Consider the following 10796-nt stretch of genomic DNA (forward strand, 5'->3'; position numbering starts at 1 on the left):
GCGTCGCAGCCGCGGATCTCAATCCCGGTCGAGGAGGAGGTCGAGTATGAATTCGACCAGCAAAAGTTTGAGGAGTATCTGTCATCCTCCGGATCCACCTCCCCCCGCAAGTCCAAGAAGTTCTCCTCCAGGAGAAAAGTCCGTTGGTATGAAGAAGTGCAGAATGCCAACGAAGATCTCACCCCAATTGATGCCGAAGTTGCATCGGGTGAAGCTCCACCGACCTCCAACCAGGTCAAACCTGTTCTCGCCAATGCCTCCACCGTTGAGGGCGTTGTGACTCTCTCAAAGAGAGCCCGCCAGAGGCGACGTCAATGCCTGGCACGGTAATTCGCAAAGGCGATGGAGTCAACTGACGGAATCCGCTATAACGCAGATCTGAAGAACAGGAGAGGCAAAAAGCCTCAACAACCAATGAATGGCAGCTCCTCCAAGCCGCCAACGAATGAATGGATCCGTGTCAAACGGAATCGTTCAATACTTGATGAGCGCATTCGCAAGCGCCACGCACTGTCAGCGCAAGCACGGGCTCAAGTCCAAGAAGCCCGCAGAAGACTGCAGAAGGAAGTGGCCAAAAAGCCGCCACCAACCCGCCAAGTCTGGAGGTCGAAGTCTGAAACGGCGATTCAGGCTAAAGAGCAACCTTTGCAACCTTCAGCAAAAGTTCAACCGCCGACGAACCAACCTAAATCGCCAATAGCTACTCCGGGAGATTACGCAGAATCATCCCGAAGAAAGAAGTCAGTTTTGGAGCGCCTCGGTCCACTTCCCGATGGACGATGCAAAACTCCAGTTCGAGAACGTTTGGGCCCAATAAAGAAGCCCCGAACGACTCAACATGCTGGGGGTCGCCGCCACCCTCAACATGACAAAGAGATCAGGGCAGCTAGGCGCACTAATTTGCGCATTGAAGTCCAAGAGCCCGTTAAGAACTCATGCCCACAAAGGCGTGTTTCGAGGCGCGTGACTCTTGAAAGTCCAAAGAAGGCAGTTCGCCCTCAGAAGGAAACATTATCATCTGATGACGATAGTGTTATACCTGAGAAGAGAGTCCAAGAAAAGCCCAATGTCCAAAGCCCAAAAGCAAACAACAAGAAGAAGCTGCGGATAGCAAAAGAAGAAGGGCAGGCATCGATGCCTGCATCGATGGTGGCATCGATGCCTGCATCGATACCGACATCGATGCCTGCATCGATGCCTGTATCGATGCCTCAGGAAAAGGAGTCCTCGAGAACTAGAAACTCAATGCCCCTGTTCCAAACTCATTCGGGCAGTATTGTCGAAGTGCAACTACACCAATACAATCCCCAAGAGAATTTCGGTTTTCGAAAGGCTCAGTACCGAAACGTCAAAACCAAGGCCTAGGCGTTTCCGACGAAGGAGAGCGGTGGTTGAAGATGGAGAATTTCCGAGGGTCACCACTAATATGACCAGCAAAGGGAAATCGACACGGGATAATTCCAAGTCGATTCCGAAAGCACCCCGGCGTATAATACGTCTGCAGTTCGGAGCCATCATACGAGCAACTTATGGTAGGATCCGGACAAGATTACCTTCAGAAGATGAAGAATCGGATGCCGGCTCTGCGGTCGCATCAGATAATATGGTACAGAACAAGTGGCTAAGATGCTCGAAGAAGCCATGGCTAAACAACAGGAGAGCTTCAGGTTCGAAATGCAGATGGCCATGCAGAATATGATAGAAATGCATGACCAACAAATCCAAGCACTGACAAACCAGCAAGGCGAACCAAGTCGTCGTAACCAGGTTAATCAGGAAGATGAAGACACGAATGCGAATGAAGCTCATAATGCCAATAATCCTCCCGTCAATGCAGGGGGTGGTAACGATAATGCTAGCGAAAACACAGGTGAAAGATTGAAGATTAAAAACCTCGAGAGCAAAATCAATACACTGATTTCCGCTCAAGAGATGAAAAAGACGGGCATTCCTTGTCCATACCCAAGAGAATGGGAATCAATCCCATATCCGGCGAAGTTCAATCTAATTAACTTCACGTCGTTTAATGGGATGGGTTCACCCACTCAGCATTTGATTTACTTCTCATTCTCCAGACTTGCCACAACAACCTCGCATTGGACGTGTTGGAAGCAATGGGGACAGCACCGTCCAAAACATGGAAGGATTTGAAAGTCCGAGGAGAGCAGGCCGAGCGATTCCTCAGAAGGAAGAAGGCGGAAAGAGGCCAACAGGCGACGAGTGCTCCGTAACAGAATTTCGTCCCACGGGGGAAAGGTAAGGCACATGCTAATGCAGTTGATGCTAATCAAACTTTCCAATTGCAACCTCAGCAACAGCCGCAGCAACAAGCGCCACAACAATCTCGGGGGCAATGGCAACAACGGCCTCAGAAGTAGAAATCTTCGGAGCCAAGATTTCCTAAAGTGTACTCCTTCAAAGATGACGAAGTTCCCGACATCTTTAAGTACCTGTTGGAAAATAACAAAATCTAGTTGCCGGCGATCGTGGATCAAGAAGGGGCTAGCAAAGTGACGGATCCGAAGTATTGCGCATACCATAGAGCGGTCCATCACCCTACAAAGTCATGCTACCATCGCAAGGATAAGATCCAGGCGTTGATTGATGTAGGCGTCATAACCCCGAAGCCATCCAAGATTGTCGGAGCAAATGCAGTATCAATTAGCTTTGGATCAGTGCCCACAGCATGGTTTAAACCAGAACGCATCACCAAAGTAGGAATAAAGATGGTGAATGACGACCCGTATGGACAACGTCAAAAAGGACTTGTGCCACACACAGCCCCAAACGGCGAAATCCTCTAGGTCCATCCTGATCTTATTGAAGACGATCAGTGGACGACTTCCTCGACCAGAAAGGGTAAAGGCAAGTCTTGCAATGCTACCTCCGCGATCTTCGAAGAGGATGGTAATGAAGTTCTAACCTTCCCGCTCTCCGAAGAAGAACAAGAAGTCTTTGCCACTAGAAGCGGAAATGAGTATCACTTCAACTATCCATCACCTAGTGATCAGTTAGCTGAGCAGGGGGTGACTAAGAAAGGACCAGCCAAAAATCTCACAGAGCTGGGTGTGATTACGACTCCTAGACTAGTTGAAGAAGTTCGATGATAGCCGGTTAATAAACAGAAAGAAAAGAAGCCCCAGGAGGTTCAGAATCCGAAGCAGTCTCGTTTTAATCGTCCGATTGGAAGAGATAAACCAGAAAGCTCGAACACTCCGCACGTCTTCGATATTATGGCTCAACTAGCTAACATCCCAGCGTGGATAACGTTGTATGAGTTGCTACGGTTGTCTAAAGAAACCAGGGAAGCCTTACAAGAAGCCTTGGCCAATTCAGAAGCGTTCCTTACTCGGATCAAGCCGGCACTTGAAGAGCCAGAACCGTTAATTCAACACTGCAACATAGCGGCCAAAAACCTTCCCTGCATTACCTTCACCAAAGAGGACATGCAGACGAAGAATTCAAACCATGATCGACCCCTATATTTCATTGGGTACATTGGCTCCAGCAAAGTCAACCGAATCCAAGTGGATCCGGGTTCTGCTATGAGTATTATGCCGCTTCGCTTGATGCATAGCCTCAGCATTCCAGTTAGCAAGTTGGCGTCCACAGGCACTGTTATCTATGGATTCAACACTAGCGGGTCAAGACCCTTGGGTAAGATCCGGATAAAATGTCAAATGGGTGATTTGAAAACGGAAGTCATATGTTATGTGATCGATGCCGAGACTTCATATAACTTACTATTGGGTCGGCCTTGGATCCATAGTAACGTTATAATCCCCTCCACTCTCCATCAGTGTTTGAAATATGTCGACACTGATAATAAGGTTAGGACGGTGGTCGCGGATAAGCAACCATTCAAAGGGTATGAGAATTATTTCACTGATTCTCTCCTTTATGGTAACGAATCCGATACTGAATCATCGGCCTATGGCACGGACAGCGGAGAAGAAGCTGATACCGAAGCCGGATTTGATTACAATGGAGGTTATGTTTTAAACGACATTGTACCCTTTGTAATCAACCTTGACGATGAACAATCGTCAGATGGCAGTTGTAACTGGCAACTTGCCAATAATGAAATAAATAATGATTTAGAGTACTCACTGTCTCTTGATGATGTAATAAAGGGATTGTATGATAATCCCGATTTATATGTGCCGCTTCGATCGTCCTATATAGCAAAGAAACGCCTCCAGCATTCTTTCGGAACAACCCTGGTCATTTCTACCAAAATAGGAGGCGAAAGAGAAGTGATTTACGGTAAAGGAGAGGGTTTTCCATTACCAGATCATTTCTTAAGGGAAGATGAGAATGATAACAAACCTGGTCAGCATTTATCTAAGTATAGTCCGGAAGCGCGCAAGCTCATGGAAAAACAGGGATATGATTTCACACTCGGAGAAGGTTTATACTTCGATCGAGGACCCCGTATTCCAGCCAAAGCAACATATGTACCAAAAGGGAAACTGGATGATTATTATAAATTCAGACGAGGGTTAGGGTATGAATCTTCTTCAGAAGACGAATGTTGCTGGTTAATCAATAACCAATCATCTAAGCAATACAAAGATGGGTACTCGTCAGATTCCTCGGAATGGGATTCTGATACAAGTCTGGGGGAAGCATTGAAAGCCCTAATGGCGAACATAGCTACAGCTGAACCGTCCACAATGGAGAACGATGATCAAATGCCAACATGGGAAGACCCGTGGGTTCATCACCTGAACATGCAGTATGGTTATAGGTTCGAACGGAGAGAACCCCCACTGAAGATAAAATAGTCCAAATTAACATGGGTGACGAGGCCAATCCAAAGCCTATATTCATCAGCGATAGTCTTCCCTCAAATGAGAAGGAGGAATTAATTGCTCTCATCAGGGAATATATTGACGTCTTCGCTTGGAACTACGAAGATATGCCAGGGCTCGACACCAGTGTAGCAATGCACCGCCTCGATATCAAGTCGGATGCCAAACCTGTCAAACAACAGCAAAGACGGTTTCATCCGCAGATTATGGAAGCCATTGAGGCAGAGGTCAAGAAATTGATCGAATCAGGATTTATCCGAGAGGAGCAACATCCAGACTGGCTAGCCAACATTGTTCCAGTCATGAAGAAGAACGGTAAAATCAGGATTTGCATCGACTTCAGGGACCTGAATACGGCATGTCCAAAAGATGACTTTCCTCTCCCAATCACAGATGTCATTATCGACAATACGTGCGGATTTGAAAGAATGTCTTTTATGGATGGTTTTTCGGGATATAACCAAATCAAGATGCACCCAGATGACGAGAAGCATACAGCGTTTAGAACGCCCCTTGGTGTCTTTTGCTACACGGTGATTCCTTTTGGTCTACAGAATGCAGGCGCCACGTACCAGTGAGCAATGACTAAGATTTTCCAAGAACATCTCAGGAAAACAGTCGAATGTTACGTTGATGATTTGGTTGTAAAAAGCCGTAACAAAGAACATCACATCAAGGACTTGAAGACGATGTTCGATCTCATACGGAGTCATCAATTGAAGATGAACCCCACTAAATCCTTCCTTGGAATGTCCAGCGGAAAATTCCTTGGATTCGTCGTCACCACTAAGGGTATACATATCGATCCTGATAAGGTGAAGGCGATACATGAACTGCAACCCCCTAGAAATCTGAGAGAACTCAGAGGATTACAAGGGCGTTTAGCTTACATCCGGTGGTTTATATCAAATCTTTCTAGGAAGTGCCAACCATTCTCTAAGCTAAACAAGAAAGGTGTGTCATTTATTTGGGACGACGCCTGTCAAAAAGCATTCGAAGATGTCAAAACATATCTGACGAATCCTCCTGTTCTCGTTGCACCAAAATCAGGTAGACCATTCTTGATTTATCTCAAGGCGATGAACCACTCGATAAGTGCTTTATTAGCACAAGACGATGATAATTGTAGGCGTATAAAACTGCCTATAGGTCCCTACGAACGGCTCAGTGCTAAGAAAAAATGATGAACGTCATAATCTAAGTCACAGGAGCTTGATTAATGTCGACAAACACATGAAGTGGGTTGACGAACTATGTGAAGCAACGGAGTTTCAGAATAATGACGATACGAACGGATCGGGAGCCCCGTGTCACTTACAAAAGACGAAATACCCTTCGTGTCTCATTTATTCCACAGATGATCTAATTATTGGAGCTTATAGAACTCCTCATCGTCTTTCCAACGCACTTTGAATCGCTTAAATCCGAGTTCAAATGAAAAAGTTATGGCGAAAATGGACAAGTGTGCAAAACAAAATGTCTCAGCCCAAGCCGAGACACCCAAAGGTGTCTTGGAACTTGTGGAGCTGTTTTGACCATAATCCTGTTAGAATCTGAAGAAACTCAAAACAGAAAAGTTGTAGATAATTTTATCAACTTTCCAACCCATCTGGAATCAGGTCCTTTGGAGGTCATATGAGGAAGTTATACGTAAAATAGCACCGAGACACCCAGAGGTGTCTCGGACCTGGCCGAGACACCCAAAGGTGTCTCGGAACTTGTGGAGCTGTTTTAACCATGATCCCGTTAGAATCTGAAGAAACTCAAAACATGAAAGTTGTAGATATATTTGTCATCTTTCCAATGCATCTTGGATCAGGTCATTTGGAGATCATACAAGAAAGTTATGTTCAAAATACCCGAGACACTCACAAGTGTCTCGACCTGGCCGAGCCACCTGGCCGAGCCAGACCCCAGGGTGGCTCGGCATGAGCCGAGCCACCCAGGGGTGGCCGGCCACTTGTGGCCGAGCCACCTCAGCCCAGATCTGTGCCTAGGCACAGATCTGGGTGCCTAAATAGAGGGCTGTAGGCTCATTTTCAAAAGGTTGGAAAATTTGGAGAGGCGAAGCCCTGCTGGATTCAATACTCAGAACTTAAAAAGATCCAAGCTTTGGGACTTCGAGGACTTATTCATCTAGATCTGGTGCTCGGCGATCGTCAACGCCAAATAAGGCAGGTGTTCAAGAGGACCGGATCTCAGATCTACGTAGGCATACTCCGGATCAAAGCTTGGCCTTTGATCCCGAGATTTGGATGATTATTTCCTTGGTGAACTAATCCTCCCCGGCTACTATTTCCTTGGTGAAATAATACCCGTCGTACTGCGTAGATCCGACCGGATCTAGATCTCGCGGTGGTCGATGGATAAACCCCGGCGCAGGCAAAGAACCCGCAAAGCGAGTGACCGCAAACAAGAGCTCGCGATTTGTTCGATAAAAGGAGAAAGTTGTAATCTTTTTTATTTTCTTTGATTTCATTGTAACCGGATCTTATAAAAAGACCGGATCTTTGTAACGCAAAAAGTTATTATTTAAAGATAGCAATGGAATCAATAATGAAGAAAGACACGATTTTTCCCGCGAACAATCTGGCGACCACAGTGGGGGCCACCGATCTCGCTGCCGAGATCGTCACGTCGCAGCCGCGGATTTCAATCCCGGTCGAGGAGGAGGTCGAGTATGAATTCGACCAGGCCAAGTTCGAGGAGTACCTTTCGTCCTCGTCCGGATCAACCTCCCCCCGCAAGTCCAAAAATTCAGAACGCCAACGAAGCTCTCACCCCAGCTGACGCCAAAGTTGCGTCAGGTGAAGTTCCACCGACCTCCAACGAGGTCAAACCTGTTCTCGTCAACACTTCTACTGTGGAAGGCGTTGTGACTCTCTCGAAGAGAGCCCGCCAGAGGCGACGTCAACGCCTTGCGCGGCAATTCGCCAAAGCAATGGAGTCCTCGAAGAGAGCCCGCCAGAGGCGACGTCAACGCCTTGCGCGGCAATTCGCCAAAGCGATGGAGTCCACGGACGGGGTCCGCTACAACGCGGATCTGAAGAATAGGAGGGCCAACCAGCCTCAACAACTGAAGAATGGCGGTCCCTCCAAGCCGCCGACGAACGAATGGATCCGGGTCAAACGGAACCGTTCGACACTCGAAGAGCGGATTCACAAGCGCCGCGCATTACTTGCACAAGCAAGAATCCTCGTGCAGAAGGCCGAGGAATTGAAGAAAGGAAGAGTGGCCAAGAAGTCGCCATCAACCCGCCAAGTGTGGAGGCCGAAGCAGCCTCCAACCAAAGTTCAACCTCCGGTGAACCAACCAAAGTCGCCGGTAATCCCAATAGCTTCTCCGGGAGATCATGCAGAATCGTCCCAAAAGAAGAAGCCAGCAACATGCTGGGGGTCGCCGTCACCTCCAACATGACAAAGAGACCAGGACAGCTACGCGCACCAACTTGCGCATTGAAGTCCAGGAGCCCGCCGAGAACTCACGCCCAAAAAGGCATGTTTCGAGGCGTGTAACTTTCGAAAACCCTAAGAAAGTAATTCCCCCTCAGAAGGAAACGTTATCGTCTGATGGCAATAGCGTTATACCTAAGAAGTCGTGACAACACACGATAGGTTGGAATGCAATTGCATTAAGGCGGTCCCCGAAAGAGTTTCAGTTTTTGAAAGACTTAATGCGGAAACGCCAAAACCAAGGCCTAGGCGCTTCCAACGAAGAAGAAGGGTGATTGAAGACGGAGAATTTCCGAGGGTCACCACCAACATGACGAGCAAAGGGACATCGGCACGAGAAGATTTCGAGTCGATTCTGAAAGCTTCCCGACCTAGAACCCGTCTGCAGTCCGGAACCATAGAGCGAGCAACTTATGGTAGGATTCGGACAAGACGCCCTTCAGAAGATGAAGAATCTGATGCCGGCTCCGCGGTGGCATCAGATAATACAGTATCCAGCGAGGGACAACCCCGCGAGGCCCTGATGATAAGTGCGGAGCAGATGGCCAAGATGCTTGAAGACGCTTTGGCTAAGCAGAAAGAAAGTTTCAAATTTGAGATGGAGATGGCCATGCAGCAGATGAGAGAAATGCATGACCAACAGATCCAAGCATTGGCGAACCAACAAGGCGAGCAGAATCATCGTAACCCGATTAATGTGGAAGATGAGGATACAAATGCTCGTAACACCAATGATCCTCCCGTCAACGCAGGGGGTGGTAATGAGAATGCTGGCGAAGAAACCGGCGAAAACCTGAAGATCAAGAACCTCGAGAGCAAAATCAACACACTAATTTCCGCTCAAGAGACGAAGAAAACAGGCATTCCTTGCCCATACCCAAGAGAATGGGAATCGATCCCATATCCGGCGAAGTTTAATCTAATTAACTTCACGCCGTTTAATGGGATGGGTTCACCTACCCAGCATTTGATTTACTTCAAATCGCATTTGGGGGTGATCTCTGGTAATGAGCCTCTGATGGTGCGGTCATTCGTCGGCACTCTTCGCGGAGCCGCCTTCGATTGGTATCGCCGCCTCAAGCCAGGCAGCGTAAACAGCTGGGATGACATGGAGACCAAGTTCCTGGCCAACTTCTTCGACGACGACACCGAGATATCTATCGGATCGTTGCTCGATGAGAAGCAGAAGGACGGAGAGTTAGTCGATACCTTCGTCAAAAGATTCCGGAACAAGGCGATGAATTGCCGGGACCCGATCACCGAGGAATTCATCCTCCAGACCTGCCACAACAACCTCGCGTTGGACGTGCTAGAAGCAATGGGGACAGCACCATCCAATACATGGAAGGACTTGAAAGTCCGGGGAGAGCAAGCTGAGCGATTCCTCAAGAGGAAGAAGGCGGAAAGAGGCCAACCGGCGACGAGTGTTCCAAAGCAAAACTTCGTCCCACGGGGGAAAGGTAAGGCACAAGCTAATGCAGTTGATGCTAATCAAACCTTTCAATTGCAACCACAGCAACAGCAGCCACAGCAACAAGCACCCCAACAATCTCGAGGACAATGGCAACAACGGCCTCAGAAGCAGAAATCTGCGGAGCCGAGGTTTCCTAAAGTGTACTCCTTCAAGGATGATGAAGTTCCCGGCATCTTCAAATACCTGTTGGAGAACAACAAGATCCAGTTGCCGGCGATCGTGGATCAAGAAGGGGCCAGCAAAGTGACGGATCCAAAGTACTGCGCGTACCACAGAGCGGTCCACCACCCTACGAGATCATGCTACCACCTCAAGGACAAGATCCAGGCGTTAATCGACGTAGGAGTCATAACCCCGAAACCAGCCAAGAATGTGGGGGCCAACGCAGTGTCAATCAGTTTTGGGTCGGTGCCTACAACTTGGTTCGAGCCAAAACGCGTCACCAAAGTCGGGATGAAGACGGTGAATGACGATCCGCACGGACAGCGCCAAAAGGGACTTGTGCCGCACACAACCCCAAATGGCGAAATCCTTTGGGTTCATCCAGATCTGATTGGAGATGAACAATGGGCCGGTTCGTCATCCGGGAGGAAGTCTAAAGGAAAAGGGAAGTCTTGTTATGGAGTCTCTGCTATCCCAGGGGAAGATGACGAAAGAATCTCCACTTTCCTGCTCTCTGAAGAAGAACAAGAAGCTTTTGCGACACGGAGCGGAAATGAATACCACTACAATTATCCGCCACCTAGTGAGCAGGGGGTGAACAAGCGGGGACCAGCCAAAACCCTCACGGAGATGGGAGTGATTACAAGCCCCACACCGGGTAAAGAAGCTCTACGACAGCCGGTGAATAAACCAAAAGAGAAGAATCCTCAGGAGGTGCAAAATCCGAAGCAGCCTCGTTTCAGTCGCCCGATTGGAAGAGACAAACCGGAAAGCTCGAAAACTCCGCAAGTCTTCGACATTATGGCGCAATTAGCCAACATTCCTGCACGGATAACGCTGTATGAGTTGCTGCGATTATCCAAAGAAACCAGGGAGGCCCTACAAGAAGCTTT

Source organism: Asparagus officinalis, chromosome 9, assembly GCF_001876935.1.
Source record: "Asparagus officinalis chromosome 9, Aspof.V1, whole genome shotgun sequence".
NCBI classification, from domain to species: domain Eukaryota; kingdom Viridiplantae; phylum Streptophyta; class Magnoliopsida; order Asparagales; family Asparagaceae; genus Asparagus; species Asparagus officinalis.